Genomic DNA, 23,455 nt, shown 5'->3' on the forward strand with positions numbered 1-23,455 from the left:
AGATGGACTAATAGACCAAGTCCCACACACCGCTAGAAGCCCAAATATTTTTTCAGAGCTAGATGCAGAAAAAAATTATATTCAATTTGCAACCTGCTGGAGGTCAGTATAGAAGGACTAATAGAACAAGTCCCACACACTGCTAGAAGCCCAAATATTTTTTCAGAGCTAAATGAAGAAAAAAATTATTTTTAATTTGCAACCTGATGGAGGTCAGTATAGATGGACTAATAGACCAAGTCCCACACACTGCTAGAAGCCCAAATATTTTTTCAGAGCTAGATGCAGAAAAAAATTATATTCAGTTTGCAACCTGATGGAGGTCAGTATAGATGGACTAATAGAATGATGCTATGCCCAAAAGATTTTACTTCACTAGGTGCAGTAAAAAAATTGGTATTCTATACACAGGTGGTATATCTTGCAACACAGATAGGCTACTCCACTGACTAACACACTCTGCAATAGGCCAAAAAGGATTAGCTTTGCTAGATTCAGCCAAATGCTGTGAAAAAAACTTGCACAGCACTGGCACAGACCTGCCTGGCAAAAACTGATAGGAACTGATGTAACCTAGTCCTGAAAAGGACTCCAATTATAATTAGTCTTTACTCCCACAATCTATCTATTTAAGAGCACAGACCTGCCTGATAAAAGTCGTAGGAAATGCTGTAACCTAGTCCTTAAAAGGACTGCAATCACAACTATTCCCTACTCCCAAGCTATCTGTACATTTGTGCGAAAATTGGCTTGATATTAACAAGGTATAGCGCACACAGCAACAGCGGTGCCGTCTAACACGCAGCTGCAGCAGTGAGAAAATGGTGGCGACGGGGAAAATGGCTTGGTCTTATAGGGCAAGGACATGTGACATACACTGCCAATCACACATGCCCTTGCTTGTGTGAAAAAAAGCACTTCGCTCCGTGTGTGCGCTGCTGATAGGCTGACAGATTGCACCTCCCCACTGCAAATGCGGGAAAGAGAAAAAAAAATGGAGATCTTCATTGTTCCTGCAGAGATCCATCCCCTGCCCCTCCCCCCGCCCCGCTGTACACTCAAACTGCGTATTAACATTAATTTTCATCATTACTGAGAAAAAATCCAGTTATGATTTTGGTGCATGAACAGTTATCGAACATAACCTCGAACAGCCGAATTTTTCTCAAATTGTTCGTGTTCGCCGACCGGCTCGAACACCGCCCAAAACAGCTCGAATTTGAGATTGGCGAACAGTTCGAGTAGAACAACGCTCATCTCTATTTACAACCACCCTTTGAGTCCGATCACTAAGCCAGTTATGAATCCACCTAACAGTTGCCTGGTCCATTGCATACTTGGTCATTTTTTCAATAAGGATGGTGTGAGATACTTTGTCAAATGCTTTGCTGAAGTCAAGATATACTATATCTACAGCATTTCCCTGATCCACCCAGTCAGTGATTCTGTCATAGAAGGAAATTAAGTTAGTCTGACATGACTTGTTAGTTACAAACCCATGCTGACTCTGGTTAATCACTACATTCTTATCCATGTACTTACATACATGTTGTTTAATAATTTCTTCAAAGATCTTTCCTGGTATAGAAGTCAGACTCACCGGCCTATAGTTCCCTGGGTCCACCTTCTTCCCCTTTTTGAAGATAGGAACAACATTTGCTCTTCTCCAGTCTTCTGGGACTTCTCGGCAGTGCCTTTGGATTAGGTGCCTCTTTCTCGGTATCCAAGTTCCACCAACGTCTGCTGGTCCTTGGTAGTGCTTTCTGGCACAGGTACCTCCTGCTTAGTAACCGAGTTCCAGTAACATCAGCTGGTCCTCGGTAGTTCCATTGGCTCTTATACCTTCTGCTACCCATCCGGGTTCCAGTACCGTCAGCTGGTTCTCGGCAGTGTCTTTGGCACGGGTACTCCCTCCTGCCCAGCCTGGTTCCAGCACGCCAGCTGTTTCCGGGTAGTGTCAACGTCACTTTGCCTCCAATGCGTTGTTCTGTCGTGTTGCGGTCGGGTTAGCCGACTCTATGGTGCCTGCAGTTTAGGTGACTCCTATGTGGGCTGCGGGATCTGGCAATGAAGGCTGGTTCCATAGTGCCAATAGGACAAGCACCCCCTGTAGGACTGTGGGTTTTGGTAACTGCGGCCGGCTCGCGGCCTTGAACTTTTTTTACATGGGTACCTTCTGCTACCCATCCGGGTTCCAGTACCGTCAGCTGGTTCTCGGCAGTGCCTTTGGATTAGGTGCCTCCTTCTCGTTATCCAAGTTCCACCAACGTCTGCTGGTCCTTGGTAGTGCTTTCTGGCACAGGTACCTCCTGCTTAGTAACCGAGTTCCAGTAACATCAGCTGGTCCTCGGTAGTTCCATTGGCTCTTGTACCTTCTGCTACCCATCCGGGTTCCAGTACCGTCAGCTGGTCCTCGGTAGTTCCATTTGCTCTTGTATCTTCTGCTACCCATCCGGGTTCCAGTATCGTCAGCTGGTTCTCGGCAGTGTCTTTGGCATGGGTACTCCATCCTGCCCAGCCTGGTTCCAGCACGCCAGCTGTTTCCGGGTAGTGTCAACGTCACTTTGCCTCCAATGCGTTGTCCTGTCGTGTTGCGGCCGGGTTAGCCGACTCTATGGTGCCTGCAGTTTAGGTGACTCCTATGTGGGCTGCGGGATCTGGCAATGAAGGCTGGTTCCATAGTGCCAATAGGACAAGCACCCCCTGTAGGACTGTGGGTTTTGGTAACTGCGGACGGCTCGCGGCCTTGAACTTTTTTTTACATGGGTACCTTCTGCTACCCATCCGGGTTCCAGTACCATCAGCTGGTTCTCGGCAGTGCCTCTGGATTAGGTGCCTATTCTCGGTATCCAAGTTCCACCAACGTCTGCTGGTCCTTGGTAGTGCTTTCTGGCACAGGTACCTCCTGCTTAGTAACCGAGTTCCAGTAACATCAGCTGGTCCTCGGTAGTTCCATTGGCTCTTGTACCTTCTGCTACCCATTCGGGTTCCAGTACAGTCAGCTGGTCCTCGGTAGTTCCTCAGCCTTCTTGTACTTTCTGCTACATTTCCAAGTTCAAGCTTTTTGAAATGGTTCCTGGTAATCACTCTGGATCTCCCTGACGAGGACCCTGAAGACGAGGACCCTGAAGACCAACCTGAAGAAGACGAGGACCCCGAAGACGACGACCCTGAAGACGAGGACCCTGAAGACCACCCCGAAGAAGACGAGGACCCTGAAGACGAGGACCCTGAAGACCACCCCGAAGAAGATGAGGACCCTGAAGACCACCCCGAAGAAGACGAGGACCCTGAAGACCACCCAGAAGAAGACGAGGACCCCGAAGACGAGGACCCAGAAGACCAACCCGAAGAAGACGAGGACCCCGAAGACGAGGACCCGGAAGACGACCACCCTGAAGACCACCCTGAAGAAGACCAAGAAGATGACCCTGAAGAAGTTGACCAAGAGGACAAAGAAGAGAAGACAAGTACCAAGATACAGAAGAACAAGAGACAGAAAACCAAGAAGCAGAAATACAAGAAGCTGCAGAACAAAAAGCGGAAGAACATTAAGCATAAGATTAAAATTCAGAGCAAAAGATAATATCTAAATTATAAGCAGAATATGACTAAGCAGTGTATGGGGGTGAGTCCGTTCCTCCTCGTGGTGCCCCTGGAAAAGACCTGCTGCTGCAGGCCAAACTGAACGCGGACAAATCCTGTTGTGAATCTTTTGTGACGGGCAGAACGAAAGGTGTAATGTCCAACCTTTTATAGATAACAACTACAGGAATGCCTGTCACTAATAAGAATATGATGAAGAAGAAGAATATGAAGAAGATGAAGAAGTAGAATATGAAGAATGTAAAAAAAAGAATAATACGAAGAAGGTGAAGAAGAAGAAGGTGAAGAAGAAGTGGATGAAAAAGATGCTGAGGATGATGAAGGAGAAAGTGTGGGAGAAGTAAAAAAGAAGGTGAAGAGCATGGAAGTAGTGAAACATAAATATCTGACAAAATATAAAAATACTTAACATAGTTAATATTTCCGTAACTCAGAACATCTTAAAAAAATAGTAATTCCTGCTATTCCATTTGACTGGGCTAAACCTCTATGCCTTTATTGTCTCCCCTACCTCCCCCAATACATTCTACATTATTCTTAGTTGTTTTCCTTCATGTAGAATTAACCTACAAGGAAAGAAAGGGTTTATTTTAATTCCGATATTTATGTCCGATTGACTTGCATTGGTTTCCGGTATCGGAATCGGCGATATCCGATACTTTTTCGGTATCGGTCCGATCCAATCCGATCCGATATTTCCCGATATCGGAAGGTATCGCTCAACACTATTAAGGACCTGTAATTCAGAAAAGTCTTATAATTTCATTTTCTGTCACCTTTTATAACTTTACAGTAACTTATAGATTCTCTTTAAGTTTATATGTGCATGATAATTGTTTTAAACACCGTATATAAGTAAGTACAAATATGCTTTATATAACAATACAATTAATTTAAAGCAGACCAAAATATTATATGAAATTATATGCACCAAACAAAAAAAAATCAAAAATGAAAAAGTAAAGGAGGGGTAAAAGCAGACTTCAAATTTCTCTGCACAACTAAATACTTCCTTAAAATCTATTCCGAAAAGTTTGTCAGTTCTTTTTTCCAACCTAACAAAGCTTCTTCGCTCAACATTCAATTACATCATAAATTTCAAAGAAATGAAGGAAACAAATGCCTTTATAGTCAAGACATGCGACCATGAATCAACAAATCAAGGATTACCTATAAAGTACAAATTTGTGGCCCAGAGTCAAAACTTGAACCTAGATTCCAGTCACTGGGGCCACATTCAATGAACCAGGATATCAAATATCTTCAGCCATGAGGCCACAACTAAGATCTTCAAAAAATGTTTTTATGTGACTTTGTCCCTTCCTTACATGAATGATGTATTGCAATATGAACAATTAGGGAGTAAAATAGCATGTAACCATTACATTGCATGTTTTTCTGTCTTTTTCTGTCTTTGAAAAACTCAACCAACAAAGGAAGAAGTTTGCTCCTTGGTGACATTAGTTTTGACATGACCTTTGGGCCTTTTTACATAGCAATGTGAATAAATACAATTAACTTAATTTTACTTTAATTCAGCTAGAAATACTATACATTGTTGATAGTCCAGTTGTTCAGCCCCTTCTGGGAAACTTAAGGACCTTATATAAATTATACAATAGCTATCTTGAAGGGTCATAGATTTACTGTCTAATTGCTTCTTTGTATTTTTCTTTATGGCTTTTTACCTTTTTCAAATGAAATACAATAAACATTACTTTACATCACACATAGAAACTATCTCTAAAGCATTTACAAAGTGATAAGGAAAGCTTTGAAGAAGTTTCCAAAAATCACTATATTGAAGTTCAACGGTGGACATGAAGACATGGGGCCCAATTCATGAAGGTGTTTACATCAGTTTTTAGGGTTAAAATATGTTCAAACGTTACAAAGTGTCTGCGCATCTCGGAAGTGGAGCAAAATTCTGCAACTTTTAGTGTTTTCATGGTAGCCCTGATTAGTGTTGAGCAAATTTGTTCGGCATTTCAAATTCGGGTTCGTGTTCGGGGTTCCGGCTTGTTCGTGGCAAAAAATCGGCTCCGCCCATGAACATCCTTGATTTGCAACGCTGTCACGCTGATGTTATGTGCGTGACAGCATGGCATATAAGGGATGTTCATGGACGGAGACGATTTTTTGGAGCGAAAAAGCCGGAACCCCGAACACGAACCCGAATTTGAAATGCCGAGCTCAACACTAGTCCTGATCAACTTCATAAAAATGGGAAAAGCATGGGTGAGAAGTGGCCTAGTTAAGCCCACTCATAAAATTCATGAAAAGTTACATCACACCAGAAATATCCTTCAGTCCCTGACAGGAGTAACATTTCTGGTGAGGTGAACAGAGGCGCATGCAAGTGATAAGTGGCATGCACCTCTTAATGCAATAGGTGCATGATACTCTACCACACCGTTTCTTTAACACTGATGTGTATAATGCAAGTCTTAATGAACAGAATGCCACAGAATGCCACAATGTTGTAAATATACAACAGAGAGGCTGGACTGGAGGTGGACACAGTGAGCACAAGATATCAATTTTACTCAGGTTTCAAAAATTGAGAATAGGGAAATAGAGAACTTGTCCTCCAGAAATGGCAGCAAGGATCCCCAATCTATATATACGGCTTGAAAAATGGTTCGGAAAGCAGTCAGCCATTTGTGTATGTGCACAAAATGTCTTTTATTTGGTGATTTACACCACGGAAACCATTTGAAAAACCTACAAAAAAATTGAAAAGGATTTAAATAATTAATTCTATGTAGACTTTCTATAAATGACTTACTGTGCAGATGTTCAGGCTTTTGAACGTTTTTCAACCACTTAAGGTTTCTAAAAATGCAGCAGCTGAAAGAAGCGACATCCATTCTTCTGATATTTTTTACTCACAAGTTGCTCTATAGAAGTCAATTGGAAAGATTAAAAGACGACTTACAGACAACTGGATATTATTTGGAGCATTGTACCATCCATCAATTTTGATTAAAAATTACTGCTAGCTTTTACTTAATAATTCAATGGAGTGAAAAAAATGACTAGAAAACGACACTTAAAAATATTTCATGGGAAAAGCATCCAAAAAACCCCAGTGGCTAAAACTGTGAGCAAAATGCTTAGGTTGTCTCCCGCATAAATGCGCACTGGGCATGACCTTGTTGGATGTAATACAATACTTTAAGATTGATTTGGAAAGTCCTATCAACCCTCCTATTGCCATGAAGAAGAAACGTAGGGCTCAATTCATCAATGTTTTTATGCCAGAATTCTGGCTTGAAAAACTTTGTAAAGTTGCAAAATTTTCATGCAACTCAAGGCTATGCTTAAATGTTGAGACTTTTGCCGTTCTAACGCCATTTTTATCCAGCTCTGACAAAGTAAATGAAGCTGGTGTGGAATGGGGGCGTGGTGAACGCCACTCATCAACTTCAATTTCATCTGAGCGGGGGCATTTGCTATGCTACAAATCTTATTACAGCCAGGACTAGAGTAAGATTTGTAGTGAGGCATACACAGAGGCGTACGCCATTCATCAGACACTCCTGATTCAGTAAGAGTCATGCACTTCTTAATGAATCAGGAGCCTTGTTTCCCCCCCCATCACCTCATCAAGACCAGTAAGAAGATCATCAGTCTGGATGAGCCTTAATTTAATATCTGTATTGAATTTTTAAAGATTTCTTGAGTTGTAGGGGGAACACAAGCAATATCTGAAGACATTTAAAGCTGATAAATTTATGAAAGAAAGTTAAAATATACAATTTTTTTTTTACAAAATTAAAAAAATACCTGCATATCCCCAAAGCAGAAGAGAACACAAATTTTTCTAAATGTTTTGGCACAGAGTTGAAGTTTATCATCACTTCTATCTGGATATTTTAAGCACATGTATAACATTTATTCAGTAGTATAGCTCAAGAAGAATATGTGTAGCTTACATAAGTGTTCAATGGAGTTCAATTTCGACACCCCTGATTGACAGTTTGTGGCTTTTGGTATTTCATTCTCTATGACTTGTAGGAATGACTCAGTGTGACCTATTACATCCCACTTAGACTTATCCTGTTTATCCTAATACCCTTGGTAAAGTTCAGGGCGAGATGGACATTTGAAGTCATACCTCATTTATTTTCTGTCCCATGACACATTTACAGCAAGATATTATTTCAACATTTCCTTCTGTTTTTTTATTAATTTTGTGCAATACTCCCATGATCTTTTTATAGTCAGCAGACATTGTAAAATTCATTCCAAAAGTCTTAAGAACCATCACCATTAAAAGGTAAAGCTAGAGATGAGCAGATCGATCTGAGAATCGACTGTGATTCATATTTCCTGAAATTCACAGTTCCCGGTAAAATTGAACAACTTGCGATTCAATATGAGTGGATTGAAAAAAAAAAGCCCAGTGACATATCACCAACTGCTGAAGAGTAAGCAATGTGAACTGAGGTCTAAGATGGTACACATGCAAGAAACAGGAGCATGTTCACACTAGCAAAAAGAAGCAAAACCTACAAAAGACAAAAAATATCTCATACCTCAGTTCACATTGCTTGGTTTTTTGTCTTGTTTGCAAGACAATGTAGGACCGTCCCAATTTAGGGTCATCGTGTCACTGGTGCAACGGCTTGTATACTTTTTTTGATCAAAAATAGTTCACTAAGTACCTTATATTTCATATGCAACTTTGCTTTACATTTATATATAATGATGGTAGGGTATGAGATATTTTTTGTCTTTTATAGGTTTAGCTTCTTTTTGCTAGTGTGAACATGCTCCTATTTCTTGCATGTGTACCATCTTAGACCTCAGTTCTCATTGCTTGTTTTTTTGTCTTGTTTGCATTCTGTGCAAATTAAGGTTGTGGCATCCCCCTTGTTGAGTTGGTTAGTATATATGTAGCTTACCACGGGCTTAGGTGGTCTGATAGTGGGACCTGGTTCTATTTGTCTGCCCTTTTACATGCATTACTTCAACTTTGATATACAGTAAGGTTTTTAATATAGACAGTGTACTACCGTCCCAATTTAGGGTCACCTTGTCGCTGGTGGGATGGCTTGTAAACTTTTTTTGATCAAAAATAGTTCACTAAGTACACTAAATTTCATATGCAACTTTGCTTTACATTTATATATATAATGATGGTAGAGTATGAGATATTTTTTGTCTTTTGTAGGCTTTGCTTCTTTTTGCTAGTGTGAACATACTCCTATTTCTTGCATGTGTACCATCTTAGATCTCAGATCACATTGCTTGTTTTTTTGTCTTGTTTGCATTCTGTGCAAATTAAGGGTGTGGCATCCCCCTTGTTGAGCTGGTTAGTATATATGTAGCTTACCACGGGCTTAAGTGGTCTGATATTGGGACCCGGTTCTATTTGTCTGCCCTTTTATATGCATTACTTCAACTTTGATATACAGTAAGGTTTTTAATATAGACAGTGTAGGACCGTCCCAATTTAGGGTCACCTTGTCGCTGGTGGGACGGCTTGTATACTTTTTTTGATCAAAAATAGTTCACTAAGTAGCCTATATTTCATATGCAACTTTGCTTTACATTTATATATATAATTATGGTAGGATATGAGATATTTTTTGTCTTTTGTAGGTTTTGCTTCTTTTTGCTAGAGTGAATATGCTCCTATTTCTAGCATGTGTACCATCTTAGATCTCAGTTCACATTGCTTGTTTTTTTGTCTTGTTTGCATTCTGTGCAAATTAAGGGTGCGGCATCCCCCTTGTTGAGCTGGTTAGTATATATGTAGCTTACCAGGGGCTTAGGTGGTCTGATATTGGGACCCAGTTCTATTTGTCTGCCCTTTTATATGCATTACTTCAACTTTGATATACAGTAAGGTTTTTAATATAGACAGTGTACTACCGTCCCAATTTAGGGTCACCTTGTCGCTGGTGGGACGGCTTGTATACTTTTTTTGATCAAAAATATTTCCCTAAGTACCGTATAATTCATATGCAACTTTGCTTTACATTTATATATATAATGATGGTAGGATATGAGATATTTTTTGTCTTTTGTAGGTTTTGCTTCTTTTTGCTAGTGTGAACATGCTCCTATTTCTTGCATGTGTATCATCTTAGATCTCAGTTCACATTGCTTGGTTTTTTGTCTTGTTTGCATTCTGTGCAAATTAAGGGTGCGGCATCCCCCTTGTTGAGCTGGTTAGTATATATGTAGCTTACCAGGGGCTTAGGTGGTCTGATATTGGGACCCAGTTCTATTTGTCTGCCCTTTTATATGCATTACTTCAACTTTGATATACAGTAAGGTTTTTAATATAGACCGTGTAGGACCGTCCCAATTTAGGGTCACCTTGTCGCTGGTGTGACGGCTTGTATACTTTTTTTGATCATAAATACTTCACTAAGTACCCTATATTTCATATGCAACTTTGCTTTACATTTATATATAATGATGGTAGGGTATGAGATATTTTTTGTCTTTTGTAGGTTTTGCTTCTTTTTGCTAGTGTGAACATACTCCTATTTTTCGCATGTGTACCATCTTAGACCTCAGTTCATATTGCTTGGTTTTTTGTCTTGTTTGCATTCTGTGCAAATTAAGGGTGTGGCATCCCCCTTGTTGAGCTGGTTAGTATATATGTAGCTTACCACGGGCTTAGGTGGTCTGATATTGGGACCCGGTTCTATTTGTCTGCCCTTTTATATGCATTACTTCAACTTTGATATACAGTATGGTTTTTAATATAGACAGTGTAGGACCGTCCCAATTTAGGGTCACCTTGTCGCTGGTGGGACGGCTTGTATACTTTTTTTGATCAAAAATAGTTTACTAAGTAGCCTATATTTCATATGCAACGTAGCTTTACATTTATATATAGTGATGGTAGGGTATGAGATATTTTTTGTCTTTTGTAGGTTTTGCTTCTTTTTGCTAGTGTGAACATGCTCCTATTTCTAGCATGTGTACCATCTTAGACCTCAGTTCACATTGCTTGGTTTTTTGTCTTGTTTGCATTCTGTGCAAATTAAGGTTGTGACATCCCCCTTGTTGATCTGGTTAGTATATATGTAGCTTACCACGGGCTTAGATGGTCTGATATTGGGACCCGGTTCTATTTGTCTGCCCTTTTATATGCATTACTTCAACTTTGATATACAGTAAGGTTTTTAATATAGACATTGTAGGACCGTCACAATTTAGGGTCACCTTGTCGCTGGTGGGACGGCTTGTATACTTTTTTTCATCAAAAATATTTCACTAAGTACCGTATATTTCATATGCAACTTTGCTTTACATTTATATATAATGATGGTAGGGTATGAGATATTTTTTGTCTTTTGTAGGTTTTGCAACTGCTGAAGAGTGCAACAACCAAAAGATTGAACTCTCGACATCAGACACAAGCACACTGGCTTAGCTATACTGTCTTTCAGCATTCACATTGTGCAGCACAGCCAATCAAGGAGTACTATAACAGAGACTATAAAATATATGAACAGGCAAAGCAGTTGTCTTTTTTGGATTTTACAGTTTAGGGATAGTAGGTCACAACACACAACTAGTGATGAGAAAATGTGCTCGCCACTGCTTGGTACTCGCCCGAGCATCTCACTGCTCAAGATGCTCGGCGCTCAACGAGTATTTCTGGGTTGCTCGGGGGAAAGCTTGGGGCTCCTCCCTGCAAGTTTGGCGCTCTTTAGAGAGCCAATGAACATGCAGGGATTGCCTGCCACGCACGGTAATGCCGTAGCCATGTTGGTTGTCGGCATTACAGTGATTGGCTGGCCGCACAGCATCATCAGCTCTATATATGATCTGGCTCTGCCATGCTCGTCACAGTCTACACCGGAACCAGGAAGAGTAGGGAGAGCTGCTGCTGCATCAGGGAGAGATTTGCTTCTTCATAGTAAGTATAGATATTCCACAACATATATTTATATCCAGCTCAACTAACAGTCCTTCTGAGGACTAATCCAGCTGCATATATTCAGTGGTGACAGCAGGAATTAGGCAGGCAGGCAGTGTATGTGGCAGACTGCAGTGCATATAGTGCAAGAGGGTCCATTGAACGTTTCTGATGCTGCTGTTCTTACAAATATTTGTAGACATATCCCGAGGTATCAAGGCCAGGGAAAATTTGTTTTGATCTTAATTCTGGTTATTTGCTTAAAAAGCAATCCAGTGTATACCATTTTTCTGCTCCATTTACTTGTTGCCACTGCAGAATACAGCCAGATACTTTCCATATCACAGCGATAAAAATCCAGAAATTTACAGTGAACATGGAAAATATTGGCCTCCATTTAAATTTTGTTTCAGTGTGTCAGTGAAGTTATTGACACGAGGTTGCTGTGAAAAATAGTAACCTACAGGCCAGCTATGTAAAACTGTGGTTTTCCGTCACATGTATCTGTAACGGGTCTGGGAGGTGGAACCTCTGAGCAACTATACAAGGGGGCGGTCCTTGTAAGGAAGCGGGTGGTTCCCAGGGAAGACGGGCAGGTAGTCATGGCAAGTGACAGGGACAGTCTCTGGGTAGAAGGGCAGGTAGTCACGGCAAGTGACAGGAACAGTCTCTGGGTAGAAGGACAGCAGGCAGGTGGCTGGTGAGCACTCCCAGGTGAGCGGGCGAGAGTCTCTGGACAGGCAGGTGGTCACGGCAAGTGACGGCAGAGCCTCCAGGCAGACTAGCAGACAGGTAGCAGGTGGACGCTCCCAGGTGAGCGGGCGAGAGTCTCTGGACAGGCAGGTGGTCACGGCAAGTGACGGCAGAGCCTCCAGGTAGACTAGCAGACAGGTAGCAGGTGAGTGCTCCCAGGTGAGCGGGCAAGAGTCTCTGGACAGGCAGGTGGTCACGGCAAGTGACGGCAGAGCCTCCAGGTAGGCTAGCAGGCAGGTAGCAGGTGAGCGCTCCCAGGTGAGCGGGCAGGCTGGTCCATAGACAGACTGACAGGTGTCGGAAGGCAGACCGTCGGACCGCAGGCTTGCAAGCAGGTAAGCGGATATCAGACAGGTATCAAGCAGGGATCATGCAGGTGACTGGCAGTTAACAGGCAGGATTCTGGCAGGTGACAAGCAGGTAACAGGCAGGAATCTGGCAGGTGACTGGCAGGTAACAAGCAGGAATCTGGCAGGTGACTGGCAGGTAACTGGTAACGGGACCTGAGGGCTGAAGCAGAGTGAAGGCTTTGCAACAACATTGCTCGGGCACCTCCATTTTGGAGGAGGTGCCTTATATATGGTGAAGTCCTTCGGCCATTGGCCTGGGACTCCTTAGGACGGCGCGCGCGGCCCCTTTAAGAGAGCCCTAAGCACCGTGGCCGTGAAGCAGCACGTGCTGCCAGCAGAGCGGGAGGAAGACGCCGGGCACGGAGCGGAGAGGTGAGGGGAACAGCGTCCCTGCCTAGCAGGAGGCAGGGACGCCGACGCTACAGTATCACATATAAGTGCGCTCCAAATTCAGCCATTTCTGGCCTCCATTTAAATTTTGTTGCAGTGTGTCAGTGAAGTTATTGACATGAGGTCATTGAAAAATAGTAACCTACAGGACAGCTATTTAAAACTGTGGCTTTCCGTCACACGTATCACATATCACTGCAGCTCAAATCCAGCCATTTAAAATGGGCAAAGTGCATGGCAAGGGATGGGGAAGTGAACATGATAGTGATGGTGCATGCAGACGATGAGGCCATGGGCAAGCTGAAATTGTGCCACAACAAACACCCACATCTTGTCGCTCGACCTTCCTGTCCCAATTTATAGGGGACCACAGAACACCATTATTGAACACAGAGCAGTATGAAAAAATTTTTGGTTAGATAGCATATAATGGTTCCAGTCACTTAGCCACCACCACCACCACCTTGTCTTCCATGTGGTCAAGTCTCAGTAGCTGAGAGTCTGGACTGCATATTCCTCACCCTGATTCTCCTTCCTCCCACCATGCCGAGTGCTCGGAGACAGCTGATCCCACACTTGCACACCCCAAAGAGCTAATGCCCCACCGGCCACAATGCTAAATTCATGCATTTTGCAAATGCTTGCACTCAAAATGTTACCTTTTAGACTCGTGGAGACGGAAGCTTTCCGCAACCTGATGGTGGTGGCTGTACCTCGGTACTTGGTCCCCAGCCGCCACTATTTCTCCTGGTGTGCCATCCCTGCATTACACAAGCACGTGTCCCACAACCTTAGCTATGCCCACAACAATGCAGTTACTGGGAAAATCCACCTAACCACGGACACGTGGAAAAGTTCTTGTGTTCAGGGAAGGTACATCTCACTGACGGCACACTGGGTTAGCATAGTGGAAGCCTGGACCAAGTCGGACTTTGGGACAGAACAAGTCCTTCCGACGCCAAGGATTGCAGGCCCTAGGTCAATCAGGATTGCCATCACATTCTACAGCTCATGCACCTCATCCTCCTCTTCCTCCTCTTCCTCTTCATCCTCCATCTCTGAAATGACCACATCAGTCACAAGCTGGAAGCACTGCAGCACTGCCTCGGCCAAGTGGAAACAGGCTGTGCTGAAGCTAGTATGCTTAGGTGACAAACGGCACAATGCTGAAGAGTTGTAGACAGCTCTGATAGATTAGTCAGATCAAAGGCTGACACCACTGAACCTACAGTCTGGCATGGTCGTGTGTGACAATGGCTGGAACCTTGTGGCAGCTCTGAGTGAGGCAAGCTCACACACGTACCATGCCTGGCCCATGTGCTAGACCTCATGGTTCCGCAGTGTCTCAAAACCTTCCCGGATCTGCCGGATCTGCTTGTCAAAGTACGCCGCCGGTGTGCATATTTCAGAAAGTCAGCTACAGCTTCCGCCGCCCTTGCCGTGTTTCAGCAGCATTTGCAACTTCCGGCTCACCGACAGGTGTGTGATGTCCCCACACCTTGGAACTCTACCCGGCAGATGTTGGGAAGGATTTGTGAGCAGAAGAGGACAGTTGTTGAGTACCAGCAACAACAAGGCCATCGGTATTCAGGCCAGAATCCACACATAAGAACTCAGGAGTGGACATGGATGTCAGACATCTGTACCATCCTCCAAAACTTTGAGGACTCCACCAAGATGGTGAGCTGTAATGATGCCATAATTAGCATCACCATTCCACTTCTCTGTCTTCTGAAACACTCTTCTCTCAATTAAAGAGTATAGCGGAGCGCGATGAGATGGAGCAAGGAACCATTCAGGGTGATTACACAAAGCCCAGCTTCATCTCATCCCATTGTGGATTGGGTGACAATGAGGAAGAGGAGGAGGAGAAAGAACAGGAGCTAGTTTACTGTGTTATAGACGGTACTACCTGCACAACTGCCATACCGTCTGTTCAGCGTGGATGGCCTGAGGACAGGAAGGAGGAGGAGGAGAGCATGGTCAGTTGTCCTCTTGTTGAGGACATGGAAGTCTTGCCTTTTTTTAGTCTGGCACACAAGGCTGAGTTTATGTTATGCTGCCATTCCTGTGACCCTCGTGCTGTCCAAATTTTGGGTGACAGCCATTACTGGTTGGTGACGCTTCTACACTCACACAACAGGGAGAACTTTATCTCCTTGCAAGACAGGCCTAGCATAAATGATGCAGTAGGAAAAGGCCCTTATTGTGGAATTATTAAAAAAATTCCCATGTGAAAAAGCTGGCGGCAGAGGTCACAGTTCATTGGGCAACCAAAGAGTGTTATGGGGACGGTTGCAAACAACTTTATTAATAATGGAAAGCAACCGAACCCGGGGTCCACGATACAGCCTGGAAGACTGTGGCCAAACACCTTCCGGGTAAGAAGGTAAAACAACCAACTAATATATAAGTCCCTCCAGTGTTACTGCACACCGGGACAGGAAAAGGAATTTGCACTATCTCCGTTAACTGCACCAGAGATGTGCGACAAATACTGTAGCCGTAGCCCTATTAACTGCACAGAGGCTACGCAGCAGGCGCTAGGACGTGTGTGTGACTCCCACTGGCGTATACGTGCTCCCTGCCGGTGTGCTACCAGACTGCGAAGTAACACTCCACGTGGCTAACAGGCGGTGCCAGGAATATGGAGTCCGCAGTCTGCTCGGGGTGTATAGCGACCCCCTTGTCGGAGTCAGACTGTCAAATGGAAATACCTGCCTCCCTCCATCTAAGACTGCCTATCCCCAGCTAAACCTGCCTGTCTGAAGCTAAAGCAGCAAGAGAGCACATGGAGCTCAAACAGACAAGCGTCCACACATGAACAAAACCTTAGCTCAATGATCAGAGCGCTCCGTCATGCTTGTGGGTGGGCTATTTAAAGACTAAGCCCTGCGCCTAGTGGCATCATTGGTCACACTACTGATGACGTCACCCGAAACCAATCAGGCAGTGCCAGGTCACCGGATCAGCTGACACCAAACCACCAATCACGGTCCGCCATGTCACGGGCATGCTCAGTGCAGTGCACCCTGGACTTAGGCTGTAGCAGCCCTGTTCCTTCCCGCAGCCGATGATTAACACTAGTAGGAACAAAGATCCAAGAGACAGCCTGTGCATCTTGTGCACTAGTTAGGTGGTGGGACTGGTGGCAATGCTGAGCAGTGTCTGCCCCAGCTAAAGCTGAATGGGAGACCACAGAAACCATTGATGATTCTGATCCGATTTCAGATCCAGCACACACCTGAAGCCTAACAAGGAGTACAGACAAGAGAGCCTCAAATGCAATTCAACAGATGCAGGGGAACACTGTCAAAGTTCTGAGACAGCTTCTCCCATTAGACCTCTACTTCTCTTGCAAGGAGCATTGGCATTCCTCCAAATTTTTTGCAGTCATTGCTTCACTGCATAGATAAACAGTATAGGAGACCCACTTCCTAATAATGGGAACATTGCTTTCAGAAGGCCCCCCGACCTCCACGTCTTTTGCAAGGGGCATTGGAGTGCCTCCAAATTTTAAACAGCCTTTGGAGTCACTGCATAGGCAAACAGCATGAGTGACCTGCTCCTTTCTAATGGAAATATGTCGTTACTGTGGCCTTGCTCTGTGTCTTTAAATTGTTAGTGGGGTTTTTCCTAAATTTTGGCAGCTGTTGGACTCACTGCATACCATATAACTGTATAGCAGACCGGCTGCTTTCTAATGGAAACATGTCGTTACTGTGGCCCAGCTCTATTTGTCTTTAAATTGTTAGTGGGGTTTTCCCAAATTTTGGCAGCCCTTGCAGTCACAGCATGGGCATTACCACTGTAGGAGACTCGCTCCTTTATAATGGGAACATTTTTTTTACTGAGACCCTCCTCTATGTCTCTTCAAAGGGGCATTGAGTTGTGTCCAAATTTTTGACAGCCCTTGCACTCACTGCATATGCAATAACAGTATAGGAAATCCACTCGTTAATAATCGGAACAACAAAGCATATCCGGCTGATGGCTCTCTAACAATAGCGAGGGCCTCCTGATGACTCTATAAAATAGGCTTTGTGACTTTAAGAGTTCCTCCATCATAAATGAAACCAGATGTGTCTGATGATGCATCACAAACCACATGGCTAGATAAGGTTGTAAAATGTTAAAATTGCATTTCCCGGTGAATGCATTTGTCTTAAAAAATAAAGTAAAAAAATAAAAAAAATAAAAACGCAGTAGGATATTTGTTTAGTATAAAAACCAGACTCGCCAATGTAATATCAATGTAATCACATTGTTCAGCTCCTGCCCCTCTTCCTCCTGTTTGGCGTCCATCTCTGAAATGACCACATCAGTCACAAGCTGAAAGCACTGCAGCACTGCCTTGGCTAAGCGGTAACAGGCTGTGCTGAAGATGACATGCTTAATGCTTAAGTGACAAACCACCCACAGCTGCAGAGTTGTTGAAAGCTATAACACAGCAGCATGATCTGTGGCTCTCACCACTGAACATATAGCAAGGCATGGTCGTGTGTGACATTGGGCAAAACCTGGAGAAATGACAGCAGGAGTAGATACGATTACCCTCTATGCCAGTCCTTTCACCAAGCTAATGAATATGGCTGTGGTGAAATACAACTCCCACTGAGAAGCAGCTTCAAACTGAAAAACATTGGGCCCACCAGAGGATTTGTTTCTGAGGGCTAACCTTTCTCCCCCGCTCAAGAGCCCCATAGCTGCTGCAAAGTTTGCGCTATCATGAACTCTCATGATGGAGAAGCCAGGGCCCACCCGAGGATTCTCAGGTGGGCCCGTCAAACCCTGCCAAGAAGCAGCCCTGGCTAAGAAAAGTGTGTGGGAAGGTTCCCGGACAATGTTTGGCTGATTTTTTTTAATGTGGATTGTTTGTGCTTAATTGCATGTTATTTCTGAAACCGCATTGCAGATCAGACCATTGCCCAACTCTGTAGTCATGAAATTAAAGGTCAAAGACAGATGTTTATGTGTCGAAGCACCACCGACAAGTGTGAGCTGATGTTGGACTGGCTGCCATTGCTTATGCACCAAGCTTCATTAGTCTACTTCCTGGGAGAAATGACAGCTGGAGTAGATACGGTTTCCCAAGTCAGTCCTTTCACCGAGCTAAAAAATATGGCTGTGGTGAAATACAACTCTCAAAAAAAGCTGTGGACTGGCTCAGAACCGTCCCTGGCCACATTCACTTGTCCATGTGTTTGTGGTTAGGCGGTTCTTCCCAGTAAGTGCACTGGGGAGGGCACGGGTAATGTTGTAGGACTCGTGCTTTTGGAAGGCGGAGATGACACCGGGACAAATAGTGGTGGCTGGGGACCGAGTATTGACACCCGGCCACCGCCGCCATAAGGTTATGGATAGCTTCTGCCTCCACGAGCCTAAAAAGCCACATTTCAAGTGCAAGCAGCTGTCAAAAATTTGGCAGTACAGTATTGCAGCCTGTGGGTGGGTGGATGGCTGGCTGCATACTTTGGATTACATTCCAAAAAATGGGGTAGGGACAACTGAGTGCTGCGCTGGGACGTGGACGATGAATGTTGTAAGTCTGCAACAACAGGTGCATGGCGGGTGGCATCTTCGCATGCACCAAGGATCACTTATGGTGGGCACATTTTTAAGGCAGTGAGCTGGGAATCAGAGATGCTTCCAGGGGTTTTCCCCATGCTGTTCCCATGTCTTTTTAGTACTACATGCATGTATCTGATGATGTGTCACACACCACATGGCCAGATAAGGTTGTAAATTGTTAAAATAACATTTCCCAGTGAATGCATTCATCTTGGTTGAAAGCAATGCAAAAGTGCAAAAACGCATCAAAAATGCTACGTGTGAACATAGCCCAAGGTATGGAGGCGCATTTTTGTTATTGGTTATTTATTTTGCCTTATATACAAGTCATTACCCTAGAAAGGATGTTCCTTATCATATTGCCCAGGATAATCCATTATGGTTTCGTTTTTGTATGTTTTCTTGTGTGTCCGTAAAAGTGGCATAATACTCTGACAACGTTGTTGACAGCAGTGATCTGGGAGTCAGAAATGCTTCCAGGGGTCTTCCCCATGCTGTTCCCATGTCATTTGAGCACTGTTCCTATCGATTTGGGCAATTTTTAGGCCCTCTGCAGATCGCCAGGGGGAGCCACTGGAAAAATGCTCGAGTTTCCCACAAACTTACATTTGGCTCGTTACTCGGACCGAGCACTCGAGCATTCCAATTTGCTCAACTCGAACAACGAGTACCCGAGCATTTTAATGCTCACTCATCACTACACATAACTCATCATTACAGAGAGTGGACATAAAGATCTAAAACATCTAAATTTAATTTTGGTGTGCTACTGCAGTGCACACTAAAATAGGAGCAGTTGTCTCAGTATAGGAGTAATAATCCAAAGATTCAAGTGATAGAGAAGTGCTGGACCTGCAGAGTCAGTATAACTGTAAATTAATAGATCTGCAACATGCTGCAGTCACAGCAACTTAATGACAGAATTTTTTTTACTTGATGCACTGCAAGCAAGGTGGGCAGTTCAATACCCTTCTATCCTTATTTTGCTGTTAAACATTAATCCTGAAACCATGATTTGAGTGTCCGACAAAATGTGGTTCTTGGTTTGTGAGTTTTTGTTGCATTTCTTTCATCTCCTTTTGTATTTTTTTTCTAGATAAAAGAGAAATACCAGAAAGTAAAAAAAAAATAAATGCAGCTATTTAGCTCATAAAGTGTTTGTGTGTGTGTGTTATAAAATATTTTTGTAGATGTTTTTGCGCATGTCCATGTTGTAAAAGTCCAATATTAGACCAGTTCATGCCTAAAAACCTTGTTACTGCAGTGCGCTGTTAAAATTTGTGTTACCATCCATTTTCCCATATCCAGATAAGTTGAAATCACTCTGACATTTCTAACTCTGTGTTTGTATTAAAGAGATCAAAAGGGATTTGATATAGTCCTAGGGGACCTCAGAGTGTTACACTTCTTTTCCTAGGCAATTAGAGGCTTTGTTGTATTATGGTTTGTGAACAAATTTTTGTAGTAACTTGACAAAGCTGCTAACATCGAATTTCAAAAGATTCGCTCATCTCTATTTATAATCCAATTATGAGATGAATTAAATGTGGTATTAACCACCTTTGAATAAAGCTAATATGAACCTTCAGGACTATAACCTTCAGGCTATAACTTTTTCACTTTTTATGTGTTTTCCTTTTTTTGTATTTCAGGATGTATTCTTTTGTATTCTTGTATTCTCTCTCTGTTAATCTCTTCCATTTTATATAAATTTATAATTTTTTCACATACTATTTGTTAATTAAAATTGAGAAATAAAAAAAAGAAATATAACTTTTCTAGTTGTCTCAGGAACTTATAATTTCTTAACCCTTTTCCGACATGTGTCATAATCGTATAACACACATAATGATCGCCTTTGTGTTGTACAGGCAACCAGATAATTGCAGCTTCAAATCTCCCATGGAGACTATTGAAGCATGCGGAAATTAAAAAAATGTTTTAAAAATATTAAAAAATAAAAAATATATAAAAGTTTAAATCACCCCCCTTTTGCCCCATTCAAAATAAAACAAAAAAACAAATCAAATGTACATAAATTTTATATCGCCACGTTCAGAATCGCCTGATCTATCAATCTAAAAAAAGAATTAATCCGATCGGTAAAGAGCGTAAATAAAAAAAAATTCAAAAAGTCAGAATTATGTTTTTTTGGTCGCTGCTACATTGTAATAAAATGCAATAACGGGCGATCAAAACATCGGATCTACCCCAAAATGGTATCAATAAAAATGTCAGCTTTGAGTGCAAAAAATAAGCCCTCAACTGGCTCCAGATCCCGAAAAATGGAGACGCTATTGGTCTTAGAAAATTGCATCATTTTTTTTTAACACACTTTGGATTTTTTTTTCGCCACTTAAATAAAAATGAGCCTATACATGTTTGGTATCTACAAACTCATAATGACGTGTAGAATCATAATGGCAATTCAGTTTTAGCATTTAGTGCACATGGTTGAAAAAAAAAAAACAACAACTCTGGAATTGCACTTCTTTTGGAATTTCACCGCACCAGGATATTTTCTTTCCTTTTTCCAGTGCACTATATGGTAAAACCAATGCTGTCATTGAAAAGTACAACTTGTCTCACAAAAAATAAGCCCTCACATTGCCATATTGACCAAAAATAAAAAAGTTATTGCTCTGGGAAGTTGGGGAGTAAAAAATTAAAGCGCAAAAATGGAAAATGGCCCGGTCAAGAAGGGGTTAAGCCCCACCTACTTGTAAAATGGGCAGGGATTTTCTCGACTATTTGATGAAAATAGAAGTGATCAAAGATTAAATCCCTCTGCTCGGGTTTTTTACATGACCAATTGTTTCAGAATCATGCAGAGATAGTGCAGAATAACCAAGAGTGAAGCCAACTATATGTGGTGTCAGATGACTGCCTCGGATCACATCTCATTCCAAGCACCTGACTGCTGTAGCCAATTGCAAGCTGCAATTTCTGGTTACTGAAAAATGGGACTATAATCGCTACCTGTCCCAGATCCACCAGGCTTACGCCAGTGAGTTTGTATCATTTTAGTATTTACACTCATCTTCCATTGGCATTCCTCCAGGAACAAGTTCACTAGCCAGGTAGGACAACAACCAAATCTGAGTGGTGGAGATGAGCAAATCTGATGCAATTTGAGTTTACCAACACGCGCTCATTTTACTAGTAAATTCAATTTGCACTAAATGTACTTTCCATTAGTCAATGTCCCTTATCATGCTCAGGGATCTGGACAGAACATGATAAATGTAACATGTAGAAAAAAATAAAGAACTAATACCTCACTGCTCACCATCATGACTTACCATCCACCCTATGGTCCTTGGCACATCTTTGCACTAAGCTGGGACTTCTAACCTCAAAATTTGCATTATAAGGTGATGGTGACATCATGATATCACAACCACAGTGACCTTACAATGCACACTCTTGAAGAGGACATCTGGCCATGAATAAGCTTGGGAAATCTCTGTGCATACGCGTTGTATAGTTACAACAATGTAATGGTCTCATGACGTGCGCTATGGCCTTGCGATGCTCATTCTATGCCAGGACTAGAGATGAGCGTTGTTCTACTCGAACTGTTTGCCAATCTCAAATTCGAGCTGTTTTGGGTGGTGTTCGAGCCGTTCGGCGAAAACGAACGATTTGACAAAAATTCGGCTGTTCGAGGTTATGTTCGATAACTGTTTGTGCACCAAAATCATAACTGGATTTTTTCTCAGTAATGATGAAAATTAATGTTAATACGCAGTTTGAGTGTACAGCGGGGTGGGGGGAGGGGCAGGGGATGGATCTCTGCAGGAATAATGAAGATCTCCATTTTTTTTTCTCTTTCCCGCATTTACAGTGGGGAGGTGCAATCTGTCAGCCTATCAGCAGCGCACACACGGAGCGAAGTGCTTTTTTTCACACAAGCAAGGGCATGTGTCATTGGCAGTGTATGTCACATGTCCTTGCCCTATAAGACCAAGCCATTTTCCCCGTCGCCACCATTTTCTCACTGCTGCAGCTGCGTGTTAGACGGAACCGCTGTTGCTGTGTGCGCTATACCTTGTTAATTTCAAGCCAATTTTCGCACAAATCTACAGATAGCTTGGGAGTAGGGAATAGTTGTGATTGCAGTCCTTTTAATGACTAGGTTACAGCATTTCCTACGACTTTTATCAGGCAGGTCTGTGCTCTTAAATAGATAGATTGTGGGAGTAAAGACTAATTGTAATTGTAGTCCTTTTCAGGACTAGGTTACATCAGTTCCTATCAGTTTTTGCCAGGCAGGTCTGTGCCAGTGCTGTGCAAGTTTTTTTCACAGCATTTGGCTGAATCTAGCAAAGCTAATCCTTTTTGGCCTATTGCAGAGTGTGTTAGTCAGTGGAGTAGCCTATCTGTGTTGCAAGATATACCACCTGTGTATAGAATACCAATTTTTTTACTGCACCTAGTGAAGTAAAATCTTTTGGGCATAGCATCATTCTATTAGTCCATCTATACTGACCTCCATCAGGTTGCAAATTGAATATAATTTTTTTCTGCATCTAGCTCTGAAAAAATATTTGGCCTTCTAGCAGTGTGTGGGACTTTCTCTATTAGTTCATCTATACTGACCTCCATCAGGTTGCAAATTAAAAATATTTTTTTGTCTGCATCTAGCTCTGAAAAAATATTTGGCCTTCTAGCAGTGTGTGGGACTTTCTATATTAGTCCATCTATACTAACCTCCATCAGGTTGCAAATTCAAAATAATTTTTTGTCTGCATCTAGCTCTGAAAAAATATTTGGCCTTCTAGCAGTGTGTGGGACTTTCTCTATTAGTCCATCTATACTGACCTCCATCAGGCTGCAAATTAAAAATAATTTTTATCTGCATCTACCTCTGAAAAAATATTTGGCCTTCTAG

Source organism: Phyllobates terribilis, unplaced genomic scaffold (genome assembly GCF_046119375.1).
Source record: "Phyllobates terribilis strain yellow unplaced genomic scaffold, ASM4611937v1 Scaffold_11__3_contigs__length_659146591, whole genome shotgun sequence".
NCBI classification, from domain to species: domain Eukaryota; kingdom Metazoa; phylum Chordata; class Amphibia; order Anura; family Dendrobatidae; genus Phyllobates; species Phyllobates terribilis.